This window comes from Talpa occidentalis, unplaced genomic scaffold, assembly GCF_014898055.3.
Source record: "Talpa occidentalis isolate TD23 unplaced genomic scaffold, MPIMG_talOcc4v2.1 talOcc4.5, whole genome shotgun sequence".
Taxonomy (NCBI): domain Eukaryota; kingdom Metazoa; phylum Chordata; class Mammalia; order Eulipotyphla; family Talpidae; genus Talpa; species Talpa occidentalis.
In genome coordinates, this window is record NW_023604861.1 from 36,669,449 (window position 1) to 36,684,671 (window position 15,223).

The window sequence follows — 15,223 nt, forward strand, 5'->3', positions numbered from 1 at the left end:
TCCAAATAATAGAATATAAACCTTTTGTTTTATTAGATATTGCCAAAAGGACTTCCAAATAATTATATCGGTTTCTATTCCTATTGAATGAATTTCATGATTCAATTTTAATGAATTCTGAATCTTTCATGTGTTAGTGATTTCGATATCCTTACTTGAAGTATTAACTCCAATTTTACCCATGTTTATTATTATCCATTCTTTCGCCTCTGTTTTGTAAAAGTCTTTTTTTTTTTTTAATTAAGGACACAAGTCCTCTTTTATGTATGCCACCCACACCTAATATTATCTCTGACTCAGAGGTAGAAATTTTGTTTCTAATAGTATCTTCTTTTTTTTATGAATTATTTTATTTTATATAATTCTTACATCATTTTTCATTTTTGCACAATGTATGCATTTTCATTTTGGTTATATTCCCCATAAAATTCCCACCCCCTTTTTCTGGCCCTAATCCCTCTTCTCCTCCCCCCGCCCCCCACTGTAGTCTTTTAATAGCACTGCTAATATAGTCAAATGTATCAATCTACATACAGGTAACCCTTATAATTTGGGCCTTAATTTTTTTTTAACTTTTTTTTATTCATACAAGAATTGGGGTATAGGCCAGAGGTGTGTGGGGTGGAGGATTCACGAAAGACAGAGTGGGGAGCAGAACAGGCAGATCTACTGAAATACACTGCTGAGGGGAACAGTGGGCAAGACAGGAGAGGTCTGCTGCACCATGTGGGTTAGCTCCCTGGCCAGGGATTGAACTCAGGTCATATTGATGATAATTCTGAAACTTAATCACCAGGAGGCCCCCATGAATTACAATTTTTTTTTTTTAACTAGAAATTGAGAAGCATACACACACTGATATTTATCTTTTTAATAGCTTCTTATTTTTCTGCTTTGTGAAGTTCAAAATTGAATATCCTCAGATACAAAACCTGACTGGTCTGAATTATGTCTTTGCTCCTTACTTCTTACTGGGAGTTCAGCTCATAAGCATCTGTCTTTCCTTATAGCCACGTTCTAAGTTTCTTTTAGTCACTCAGCACCAAACATTGCCTGCTCTGGCTCTTAATATTATCCGTTTTCTTGGGTTCTCATCCTGTCACAATAAGCCAAGCATTAACAAGTTCTTGGAAGGGAAAGCTAGCTATAAAATATAGACTTACCTCACTGATCCTTCCTCCTGATGTCTTTGACTTTGAGGTTCCATTTGTCTTAGAATTATATCAAAACCTTCAATCAGGAAAAAATTTGGTTTGTTGGGTTTGATTTGTATATCAATTGATTTTATAGTGTTTCTTGGTGTGGACATTTTTCTTCAAGTTATTTCACCCAGCTGCAAGTAGAAAATTGTTAGAATATATCTTTATGCTTCCAGTAAGGTATTTTTCTTTGTGTAGACGTCCTTCAAACAACTAAATTAAAATATATTTGCTTTGATTTATGATTTTCATATGACAATTTGACTTCTATGTCTATGCAGGCTTCTGCCACAAATTAATCCTGTAATATGTTTGCTCCATTCTGACTGCTGAGAATAACTGGACAAAATCATATTTGCAAGAACTTGAATCTCCATATATAGAGAGTTCATGCACTCACTCAACATTTCCAGACACATTTCATATTTACTTCTTATAGGCAACAAGTCAAATGTTTAACTTTTAAACTGTTTTCTTTGTCCACCCTTGGTTTTAGTATTCCTCTCTTTCATCTTGTCTCAAAAAGACAAAGTCATGAACTCCTTCAATTCTTGTCCCAGAGATACTTTTAAAAATTGTGGTGTTTTCTTGTCTGTTTTTATTTTCATTGGACAGTGGACAACTAATCTGCCTTTCAGGTTAAGGTTATTAGTTCCCTCTCAACACTTCATTTTCTCTGTTATTAGACTTTGTCATTTCTCTTTTATCTTCAACCTTTCTCCATTGGCTCTACCTAGGTTTATAATGTTTATCTCCTCTTTTTTCTTCATCACCGTTTTACTCTTTTTCAGTCTTGTCTATCATTTCTGTCTATCTTGTTTAAAAGACACTATCTACCTCAATGACACTATGTCTGCAAGCAATTAGGCATATTCTGGTACTTAAAATAATTAATTTCTAACCAGATATTGACACTTCTAGTTGATATCTGTATTTTGAAGTCTCTTTCACACTTGATTTCTTTCATTTTTCTCTTTGGTGATACTGAGTAGCTTTTATCTATTATTTAAATTGCAAAACCTTTTTATGTAAAGCCTGTTTTATGTGTAAAGTAATACTGAGGTTGAATTTTTTTTAAGATTTATTTATTTATGCATACAAGAACTGGGGTATAGGCCAGAGGTGTGGGGTGTGTGTGAGAGGATTCACCAGAGACAGAGTGGGGAATAGAACAGGCAGATTGACTGGAATGCACTGCTGAGGGGAGCAGCAGGAGAGGTCTGCTGTGCCATATGGTTAGCTCCCTAGCCAGCTTGGAATCAAACTCATGCTGCAGAGGTTGCGGATAGCTTCACAGTGATGTGCTTAACCCCTTGCGCCACCAGGGAGGCCCTTGAGGTTGAATTTTTGTAGCACTTATTGTAGTCTTACACATTATTGGATAATGTATATGTTAAAAGGAAAAATAATGGGTAGATTGGTAACTGAATAATACATAAATTAATTGTTCTAGCTCTATGACATTTTTATATTATTTTTACTCGCTTATTAATGTTCCTATCATCTGGAATTTCCCATTGGCACTCTTTTTCACCTAATAATTTATTTATACTTCTTTACCTGTATTAAATAAGGCATGCATGTACCTATTCAAATATGTCCTCACCTAAGTTACATTACAATGTATTTCCTCCTCAAAATAAGAAATTTGTTATAATTTTTATTGATTTATAATTTTATTTTTTACTACCACATACAATGGCTTACAACTTAATAATAATAATACAATTTCATGTATCCTTGATGAACAAAAGTCCCCGTACAACTATTAAAATTAAATTATAAAAACTAAATATAAAATATTCTTACCACTCAATTAAAACCTATAAACTTTGATGAATCATCTCTATTTTTTCTTGTGCATATTTTATAATAGGCATGATTTTGCAGGTCACTTAATTTTGTGTTTGATTTATATTATTTAATGTATAAAATTGCTTTAAAATCCCACATAGTTATTTATACATTGAATTGAACACTTAAACAACTTCCATTTATTTTACTATTTTGAAAATGTTTCACTGAACTTATTTGTGTAAGACACTTTTCTTGTATTTACAGTTATTTCTGTATGATTGATTCCCAGAAGTAGAATAACTGTCAGAGTGCATGAATAATTTCAGAACTCTTCATACTTATTACCAAATTGTTTCCCAAAAGAGATGTAACAATTTATACAACCTCCAGCAGTGTCCATTTACCTCTACCCTGGATATTATTGACTATTTTCATTTTAAACAAAGAAGAACATATCAAAATATAATCAATTCTGAGATACCTCTTAGCAGTATCACCAATCAATTACTCCTTTTTGTTACTGCTGCAATGAATTTGGATTCAGCATATAACTAATCTATTGTGTAGTGTTTGTCTCCCAAATAATGTTTCTTTTTGTTCTAATCTCCTTCCATTCTTTTGTCAAAATGATTAAAAATGACTTTCTAAAATTCTAATGTAATTCTATATCTCTCATTTATATAACAATCTTTAAACAGCTCTGTAAATGTACAATAGAATTCCAATGATATTATATACATAATTGAAGAGACTTTATCTTAACTAAAAAATATTTCTGATCTTTGAATTGCTGCAAAATGCTACCTGAATTTTTTTATCAGATCTTTATGTTCTCACACTACATTTTAATGATTGTTTAATAGTTTTTTCTTGTGTGTATATTCTTCATCTTTGCTAAATTAATGGTAAGATCTATAGGACAAGGAGATGTTTATCTCATTTGTTCACCATTATTCATACAAGGCCAATGTATGACATAGCATGACATAATAAATATCATCATAATAGATTATGAATGAATTGAATTCATTATCCATTGCTTGCTATTTCCAAAATTATTTTTTTTAATTTGTCCCCCCAAAGATTTATTTATTTATTTATGCAAGCAATGGGTACAGTCAGAGGTGCGGGAGGGTGAGAGAATTCACCAGAGCCAGAGCGGAGAGTAGAACAGAGAGAGTGATGAAGTACACTGCTGAAGGGAACAGCGGGTGGCAGGAGAGGTCTGCGCGCCATGTGGGACCCTTGCCCGGTGGCTGGGGATCGAACTGGCACTGCAGAGGCTGCGGGCACCTTCGCAACCCAGCACTCAACCACTGTGCCACCAGGGAGGCCCTATTTCCAAAAAATTCTGAAACAAATATTTATAATATAGAATGAGTAATTTTTTACATACAGATAGTTTCACACGTATATTATTATACCTTATCTTTCTATATTTTAAATATGTTTTTTGATAATCTATGTCTAGGAAATCACTTCTTACAATGAAATCTTAAAATGAATGAATGCTTCTTCCTTCTTCCTTCACACTACACCATCACCGATCTCCTGAGAATTTAGAGAATTGTACTTTTTCAGTCTCTAAAAACACTTTTGTGAATGTCTATTTTAACACCTATCTAGATTTCCTACCTTTCCATACTTGTCAGTTTCTTGTTCTTGTTGATATTTCCTTGATGAAATGTCTAATATTAACTAGGAACCAATTGTTGCCATCTTGTTATCTGCTCCATTAAACAAAAGAACACAAAAAGAATCAACTACAAGTGTTTTATAAAGATAGTAATTAATAAGCTTATAAAGGAAAGTGATGATACTTACAGGAGCAAAAGCTGGTGTTCTTACTAAATAAATGTCCTAAGAGTTAAGATTATAATTTGAACCCTGGGATCCTAGGTAAGCTTATACACAGACTGTGTTTATTTCCTTCACAAGTCTCTGTGAATGAGAAGAGATCATGTGGCTATCTGTCCATGACAGTATCGCCAAGCACGGGTGACTATTTTAATTTTTTGGTGGCTGAACAAACACCTATTATTTAAGCCATGAAAGCTAATATTAATCATACAGGTATCTCTTATAAATTGGGCCTTCAGTTATTACTGGAGTTAACTTCAAACTGAAGTGTTAATGAGAACTAGTCCAAACACCATATTTTTACTTGATTCTATGAGTTATCCCTGTGTCCTTGCTACCCAACATCATAGTTGGAGTCTTATGTGACCAGATGGTCTGACAGCTTAGGACACTCTGCTGTTAGTCTCTTTTGGGGCTCTTAACTACTGTTATTAATAATTTGAATTACTTCTAGAAAGTTAATAAAAAAAATCAATTCAGCCTACCAAGCTCAAACACAATCATTTTATTGGTGCCATAATGAAAACGGGAAAGATAGGTGAATGGGCAAGTTTGTCCATTATCAGCTCACTCTTCTAATAATGTTTCCATTTAAGAGCTGTTTTGGACTGCCAGGACAGAGACAAAGTTTTAATATTTTTTTATAGACAATTCATATCACTTTAAATTTCAGGGTTGACAGCGTATCAAATCTAAACTAATAACTATTAATTACAAATTCAAAACAACATTTTAATTTGAATAGTACAAAAACTTAAAGGCTTTTAAAAGCTTTCCTGTAATATTTATAGGATATTCAAAAGGCTGAAAAAGATGATAAAATAATGATTTTTAAAAAATAATAAGGAATAAGCAAAGCCAAGATATGAGAAAATGGAAAATAAATGATACTGCTTCCCAGCAGAGATATTGATATGCCCATTAATGTGTTACTGGAATAAGACCAGAGGCAACAAAGGAATCAATGTGAGCCTGGTCCCATATATCAAATAACTTTTTCCTTTACCAACAATGTAATATATAAACATGCATCAAAAACCACCCTTGAACTATTCCTGTCAGGTTCATTTTTCCAGATATTTATCTAGAATCCATTGGTCTTAACTCTCTTTATCTCAGAGTACTTGTTTTTTCAGTCTTATTTTCAATAATAGAAAACCTTGCACTTTAAAAAAGTAAAAACTGTATTTAGAGTCAAAAGCATATATTATGAGACACACCGGACAGGGATGACTCCTTTTAAATACTAAGTCATTTGATCTGAAGCAAAATCATATAAAAAGCTATTGCATTAGGTATAATTCAGTTTCACCTATCAATGGAAAATTTCAGTGACCCTCCATCATCATCAGTAACTTATTACTTATTGCTTCCTTAATTTTTCAGGAAATTTTTGGCTTCAACATGTTAGGACAATTCCACAAATCATAGCTAGTTCTAAGTTGACAAACAAATGTTTTCTAATGGACATGCAGATACATTATATGGATGGACCTGAAATAATTTAGCTAATTTATTACTTGTGGAAATGCAAAATTGTGCAACTGATTTGGGAAGCATTTTGACAGTTTCCTATTAAGCAAATATATACTTGTGATATGTTCTAACAATTCTATTTCTAGATATTCATCCAACATATATAAAAATATATGCTAACAAACAAAAATCATACAAGATTGTTCATTGGAGCGATTCTTCTAATAATCCCAAATTGGAAATATCCAAAGGTTCAGAAATAGGGGGATAAATACATCCAGAAATATACATAGAATTAAATTAAAAATTAATTATAGACATCTCAGCATTATGAATTATTATATAAAATATTTTACTAATATATAACTATATTATTCTAGTCATGTGACTTTTAAAGACAGGTAACAATAACGTAATGTGATAGAAATCAGATCAGTGATTTTTTGAGATTGAAAATGGAGGACATGGCTCTATGTAGATTTTGGAGGTGATGGGAATGTTCAAAATCTAAATTGTGGTAGATGTTATACATTTGTCAAAATCCATGCATAAATGCATTTTATTGCAGATAACTTGCTTTGCAATGATTTGAGTTTTTCAAATTTTGATAATAAACCAGGAGTGAGAGGAAACAAAATCCTAACATGACAGTTATTCAGCAAGCTTAGAAATAAATCATTTCAATCTAGAACAAGAGATTGCCAGGAATATTATTTTCATGACATAAATGAGGAAAAAATGTATGTAATGATTACAAATAACAGTATGTGCATATAATAATATATGTGTTAATGTGAAAATATGCTTATCACTTGTTATATATGAGAATACACCATGGATCTCTTTAGCTTGGCAAAAGAGAAAAATTAATAATAAATCATACAATGTGCTTACACTTGAAATTTGACAGCATTTTTGAAATTGCTACTATGTTTTTTAATTCAAAAGTTGTGATGTTATAAAGTTTAATCATAGAGGATTACATTAGATTATACTAAATATTTTTCAAGTTGGTTTTATATATTTCTATAGCAAATTTTCTGTTATATATTTTTTATTCTTAAGTAGTAATTCTTAAAGTATATGTAGTATCAAGTACTTTTTTGGTATGGATTGAAAATAATACTTGATGATGTTTAATACTTGAAGTAATCTTCTGATTTTGTAAGTAGATTGAATACATGTAAATTCAGAGTTAGTCATAACAGTTTAAAAATCATCATAACTATTCTTATTCATTTTAAATCTTCAAAAAAAGAAAATCTTTTTGAGATATAAAATATCATTTCAAGGGAAATTATCCGAATTTCATAAACTCCTCTCTTACTTCCAATATTTGTCTCTATTTAAATCTGCATTTTACTTTCAAATTGCAAAGAAAATCATTTTACTTTAAAGTGCCAAGAAAAATGTTTTACACATACATGAAACCTTTTATTTGAGAGTAATTAAATGCTATTAAAATGTTAGGAGGAGTTACAGAAATACATGAAAGTTTCAAGGAATCATTTATGAAATAGCACTCACTATTAAATGTCATGTTTAATCTGAGAAAAAGTGCCATAAGTGAATATTAATAATCATCATCATAAAAATAGCAGAAGCAGGAATAAAAAAGTGTTTTGCTTATTTGAATCTGACAAAGGCATGTTCATATTCTTAGTAAACAATTTATATTACTATGGAAGAGTTGTTATTACAGAGTTTTTTTGATACTTTATTTTCAGAGTTAAAGAATAAGTGGAGATAAATAAAATAAAATAAGAGATATTCAACAGATATTTTCACAATTTTATTGATTGAGAACTTCGGATAACTAGCATATCATTACAATTTTGAAATCAAAAAGTACATTGATGTCAAAAGCTTGCTTTGTTTAGCAAATTCATCATTCTGGCAAAGTTAAAGTCATCTCCAGTTCAATGCGTATGCTGCTACAGAGACTCTTTATGTACAAAATGTCACTTCCACTTTTCACATAGACAGAAGTAGCAGAGAAATTGGGGCATTGGACATAACCCAGCATGTAGGAACCAGGGCTCCTTTCTTATCTTTAACTACTAAGAAGGTCTGAACATACAAATACCATCCTAGGAATGCTAAAAAATTCCCAACCAGCAGTTACCTTACTGAATTTATCACTTGATTACCTTCACACCCCGGTCTCCAAAAGGAATAAATACAAGGTCAAGGGTATGGTAAGGGGCAAATAAAGTTGCCTTTAGGGGAAAAAATACGAAAAATTTTGTGAGCAAGAAAGATATTTTTCTCGAATTAGTTTACTTAGTCTCAATTTTATTCTTGGTTCTAAGAGAAAAAGTTCAACGTAAACACCATTGAGAGAAGTTTTATTTGTAAGTCTTGCTGACATCTCTCCTCTATTTTAATATTTTAAATCTCTTAATATTTTACAGATAACACAGATTTTACTCAATGCTTTTTCCCACCTTCTATTTATTATCATTGATTTATTCTTTTATCTCTTAATGTCTATTAATAGGTAATAATATATACATCTCAAAGGATAATTTCTACTCATAAATGACATTGCACTACAAATACATAACAAAAATGTGTAAAGAACAAAGAAACTTCCAAATCATGCCCAACTCTAATAATTTAGATTTTTAGATCTATTAAATATATTGAATTCTTCTGACCCACTATGTAAATTTAATTAAAATCCAGTGACAGTGTAGTTGTACCAAACAATTTATTCTTTGAAAATAATTTAATTTTGACAAATTCTTTATAGAGTTATTTATAGATATTGAGGCACTGTAGTGAGGATATAAAATGAATAATACTCACAGACTCAAATATAAACACATATTTGTATATAGTGTATACACATTAACACAATAGATAATAATTTCAACAACAAACTGTAAAATTTATATAGTTTGGCTTGATTTATTCTTCATAGGATCATTTACATAGACTGATGTGGGGTAAATGCTTTATCACCATTTTTTCAGCAGGATTGTTGTATTCCAGGAGGCTCACACTGGGTCATAAAAATGAATAGAAGTGGGACCTCCTAGGTGGCACAAGGGGTTAAGATGCAAACTATGAAGCTATACACAGCCACTATGGCATGAGTTCGATCGATCCCTGGCCAACAAGGTGACCCACATGGTGCAGCAGACATTTCCTGACTTCCTGCTGCTCCCCTCAGCAGTGTATTACAGTCAGTCTGCCTGTTCTGTTTCCCACTCTGTCTCTGGTGAATCCTCCCACCCCCCCACACCTCTGGCCTGTACCATAAATATGCATAAATAAATAAATCTTTAAAAAAATAAATAGAAGTGGATGAGTAAAGCAATCAATCACATATGTAAGTTGCATAAGGAGAAAATGAAGAAGAGGGAGGGAAATCTACATGTATTAAGAAAAAAGACAGCACTATTATTTTGGGGAAATGAAACATACAAAAAGCACCAAAACTGAGAAACTGGTTTAGCCAAGGGTTGGTTCCCTGCTGTTCATGTGGGTTGTTAATTATTTGTTAAAATGATAACTTGATACAGATCTTCAGTGTGTTTGTTACAAAAATTTTGATGTATTCTCATTTGAAAATGATTAATGGGCATTTTATTTAAAAAAATATTTTAAAGCATGAGTGATTTGTCTAATATTTGCAGAAAGTTTAGCAGAATTATATGCCAAAGCAAATTTTCCTAACAGTTCAACAGTCAACTTAAGTTTTAGTCTTCCATGGTGATTGAAAGAATATATGGAGAAATTGTTTTGAATTTGATTACTTATTTACTGCGATTTCTGTGTACGTTGGTGTGTGCGTGTGTGGGGTGTGTGTGTATAACTAGAAAAAGACAAGATTTTATTTCTTTGAGTAGTGCCCCATATAGTTTTCATAAAAATAAGTTTATAGATATGTGCATAAAAAATTGTCTCATTTCATTTATGTAACTAACATATATAAAGCAGACTAACTATCCCACTGAAGTAAAGCTGCTCACATAGAACAAAAAATTTCTCCCGTCTAAGCTTTCTGAAGTGAAATTAGAAATGAAATGTATCACCCTTCAAAGCACGTAAATACAGTGTTTGATAAAGCTACTATGTTGCTCATAGCATTAACACAGCTTTAAAAACAAGTCCTTCCAGTTTATAGTCATATTATCATCAATTATGTTTCACCATCTGTGGATCTAATTGTTTACCCTTAAATTTGATTTTACTAGACGTCATCGACAAGTGAGGCTTGTTTACTAAACATCCCTTATGAAAAGATAAAACAGAAAATCAGTTAACTAAAAATAACCAAATAGTTTTTGTCTTAGCAAATTGCTTAAATTAAACTTCTCTAAAGGCTCAATAGTGGCTGGTTGTCTCGGGGTAGATGGGATTGTTAGAAGGACACCAATGGATAACAAGAGCATTCTTGAATTTTATTATGTAGTAAGAAGGTCAATTTCATTTACTTTATGCTTCCCACATGAACATTTACTGTTAACAAATGTAATAAGTGTTGTATTTTTCAAAATTTGTACCTCCCTAGAAATAATGACAATGTCACACTTAATTTTACATTTTCATATATATGAGCCCAGAACCCGAGACTAAGGAGGCTTTTAGCCAATTTAAAAATGAGGAGTGCAATGATAATTAAAGGATGAAATGACCTGCTTTTTCCATGATTTAATTAAAGAATATACTTTAAAATATGCTTTTAAAAATGTTTAGTTGTCATGTTATTGAAGGAATAGGAAAGCATAAAGAAACAATATAAAATAACTAGGGGAGCAGGTAAACATCATCCTTCAATTACTTTTGGTTGTGAAACCTGTATTTCAGGCAGTAGTTATTTATAGTAAAATGTATTTCTTTAATAAAGAGTATATTATAAAATATTTTGACCTAGATATAAAAAGCTCAAATAATCCAGAAAGAGAAAATGTGACAATTGATGACAAATGGAATATTTTTATTTAATTATGAAGTCATTTTCCAAAAACAGGCAAAAAATGAAAACAGCAATGGTGTATTAGTGACTTTGCACTGAATTACACATTTGCAGGTCATCCCTACACAAATTAATGTAAATTAAATTCACAGAATTATTTTGCAAATAAGAGATTTATTAGATGACAGAGAATACTAACAGAAGGACATTTTATGGCCATCACTAGTCTGGTTTATAGTAAAAAGGAAGATTCAACCTCACAATCAAGAAAATATTACTCAGTACATTCCTCTAGCATCCCTGTGAACAGTGATAAAAGAACTGTATGTTTAAACAACGTCAAGAAAATAACTCAGATTTATTTCCATTTTCAGCAGATTATACTTTCTTTAATCAGAAGGAAATATGCTATTACATTTAAGTTAATGGCTGTGAATATATGTATAGAAACAATTTTAAAATTATAGCAAACCAATATATGAAGTATTGGGTATTTTTAAAAATTACACTACCAAAATGTCATTTGAAAATGTAACAGGCTTATATATCTATTCACTAATTTATCAAGTTAACTTGGTCCCAATTATACTCACTTTGTCAGAAAATAGAGATAGTCCATTCCTTCCATCACACCATCATTAACATAGTGAAGAAAGGCTCATAATGATAGATTTTCGACATAATGATATAAATTTTTTAAGGGTCAAGTGTTTATTACCAATAGCCAAGATCTTTCCCCCTACTTTTTAAATTACTTGTTAGAAATCAAGAATATTCTACATGGAATACATAGTTCTTGGAAATAAAATTAAACACATGGTATGTGGTGTGGTAACATATACCTGGAGGGTATGATCCTCTATCTCTAAACCATACACAATGTTCCAAGCCAATGTTACCTTGATTAGAAAAATAATTAAATAGTTATGGTTTTAAAGGAAGGGCACCAAGGCATCAAATCTGAGCAGTTTGAATTTAAGGAGAATGAAATTGTGGCAAAATAAAGCTACCATTTGTTTAAGTGCCTATTATACGTCAGGCATTTGATAGGATGTTATTTCTACTAATGTTTGAATGTTTATAAATTAAATCATATAATTCAGATTTTTCATGATGAAATTATGGCCCAGAGGGTATGACAGATTTCTCTAAGGTGAGTCAGCTGGGTGTGAATCCATACATCTAAATCAAAGATACAGTTTTGTAATCATTGTTACCTCACAATAATTTCTGAATGATAAAAAAAAATGGCAATTATATAAGCTCAGGTCTGTCTAACTAGAAAATAAGTGCTTTCAATTAAACATTATTTTAATATGCTTTTTTGTTTTGAACTACTAAGTCTCCTATAAAGATTTGTGATATGGTAGCATTTTATTAATTGATGTATCTTTATTTTCAGTTATCATTTACATTTATCTAAATTTTCATTTACATTTTGATTGGTACTATAAAATGAACTTAAAAGTGATAAAATTAAAAGTTGCATCATTGTATATAATTGCCCTTACCTTTGTGTTTAATTAGTAAGTTCTTTCTACATTGGAAGGTACCTCTAAATATAATTTAAGAAACAGAATGCTTAAAATAAGCCTCATGGTTCATTGTCCTAAATGATCTTAGGTAATTCTGCATTCAATTTGGGGAAATAAACTGCAAAACATAAAAAAAAAAATAAACACATGGTAAATATATATAAAGTGTTGGATATTTGAATTACACTAGTAAAGATCCCGATAAACCCACATTTCCTTTGAGAAAAGAGACTGACTTCACTAATTGTGTAGTAAGTCAGCTCTCATAAAATTGCCCAACAGAAAATCTATGTGAAAAAAGCAATGGATAGCCAAATATGCAAGCATTTTAAATGTTCTTGTCTAGAATCCCCGGCAAATTCATATTTCAAAACATGAGCAAATAAAGCAGTGTGATCAATAGTGTATTGAAGTCTCTAAATACAATTCCTAAGACCCATAATCAAGTACTAATAGCTACACTGTAGCCAATGTGCCCTGGAGCAGTATTTCTCAAGATGCAGGTCTGGTGGTTTACCAAGATTTGTAAAAAGAGGTTGCATTGGTAGATGTAGGAGAGCTTTAGCCTGTAATTCAGAGACAAAAAAAATGAAAGAATCAGACCTTTAGAATCGTAGTGACTGGCATGTTCAAACCAATGTGTGTATGTGTGTGTCTGTGTGTGTGTGTGATTTGTTTTTCATATAGAAATGTTCTCTCTCTGCAGGAGTTTCTTTCTCATTTTAGACTCATTATGTCACCTTTCACTTAGTTTTAGTTGTGTTGTGTTATATCATTATTATTTTAACATCTTAATTGCTGCTGGAGAGGTGATAGTACCTAATAGCTAATAAAGTATGAAAATGCAGCAGTAATCTGATGAGAATCATGAAATTGTGGGGACTGTTTACTTAGGAGAAGGACCTAAAGAGTCACTTGTTTCTTAAGATTTATTTTATTTATTTATGCATACAAGAACTGGAGTATAGGCCAGAGGTGCAGGGGGTGAGAGTTCACCAGAGACAGATTGGGGAGCAAAACAGGCATATCTACTTAAATACATTGCTGAGGGGAGAGCGGGTGTGAAAGGAGAGCTCTGCTATGCCATATGAGGGTTAGCTCCTTAGCTGGAGATGGAACTCTTGTCTCAGTGGCTGGTGATAGCTTGATAGTGCTGAGACTTTAACCCCTGGCCCATCAGAGAGGCCCCTAAAGAGTCACTTCTTAAATGAAAAAAGTGAAAATAAAGTGACAAAATAAAGTGTATGTGTGTATATAAATACATATATACACATATGTGTATACACACATACACACATATGTAACTTTTGGATTAGCTTCTTTGGTAATTAATTTACTCATTTACAAGCTTTCTTTGCTTTCTTGTTACTCAGTTTCCAAGTATCAGACTATTTTACATTGAGCATTGTAGCAGTCACACTTGCAATTTACACCACAGACTTCTGTTTTAGGATTGAAAACAGAATACTCATTCACGGCAGCCATTTGTAATAGCAACCATGTATCTTTTCCAAAGCTTGCTTTCTTCCAAGTCATATCCAAGTGTCATTTAGCGATCCTGTTCATTGTATGCCAAGCACTTTTTTGTTTCTTTGATATATTGTATCATTGAATTTCCTAATACCTTAATAAAATGGAAACAATTTTGTGCTAGGGAATGTGGTAAAACTAAATAAAGTATCTTTGTGTTATCCCTATATCTACCCATATTACAGATGAGAGAATAAAAAATAGACTTTTTTTTTAAACACACTCTAATAAGTGGCTGAGCCCGGACTAAAACCAGGATGCCTGAGTCCAGAGTGCCCATGTCAGTCAATATGCAGCATCATTCTGGCATTCAGAAAGCCCAATGGGCCACTGGGACTGAGAAGGAGGGTGAGGAGCAGAGCATATGGGTCAGAAATCAAATCTCTGCCGGTGATAGATAAATGAGATGGTATGAAAGAGAAAATATGGAATTCAGACTATTTAGGGAGATTTGGATGAAAACGGGGACAGTCTAGCAGCTGGAGCAGAACGTGAGTCATGACAGTGAGATCTTAGGCTTGCTTTTTAAGTTTGAAAGGACACAGGAAGAAAGTTCATAATGAAGCATTTTGAGTAGCTTGATGATCTCAGAATGAAGTAAGGAGACAGCATGGTGTTTATAGATCTTAAATATGGGTTGAAAATTATAATCCTGGTATAAAAAATATTTTCTAGTTGTATGTGATGCCTGATCAAACCACCTATCACTCTGAAAGCTTAAATTCTGGTGGAATCATCAGACCCTCTCTCTGATGTTAAAATTCTTAAAAAATTATTTTATAAAAATCAAATCATTTTATAATTATTATTTGTATGAAAATAGCACACATTATAAAAAACATAGTTCACCAATCATAAAACTGACATGAACATGAACAGTTTGTTTATGTTGAATGAGC

General features: G+C 31.9%; 1 long non-coding RNA gene across 2 annotated transcripts in view; it reads right to left on the bottom strand.

Annotated features, from left to right (window-relative positions):
- LOC119259946 (uncharacterized) overlaps positions 1-15,223 on the bottom strand; it is a 67,048-nt gene that overhangs the window by 2,273 nt on the left and 49,552 nt on the right. For both annotated transcript variants that reach the window (XR_005128608.2, XR_008554313.1), the window contains 2 exons: positions 4,632-4,723; positions 1,164-1,333 (listed from right to left, as the gene is read on the bottom strand). This is a non-coding gene — a long non-coding RNA (uncharacterized LOC119259946). The remainder of the gene's footprint in view (positions 1-1,163; positions 1,334-4,631; positions 4,724-15,223) is intronic.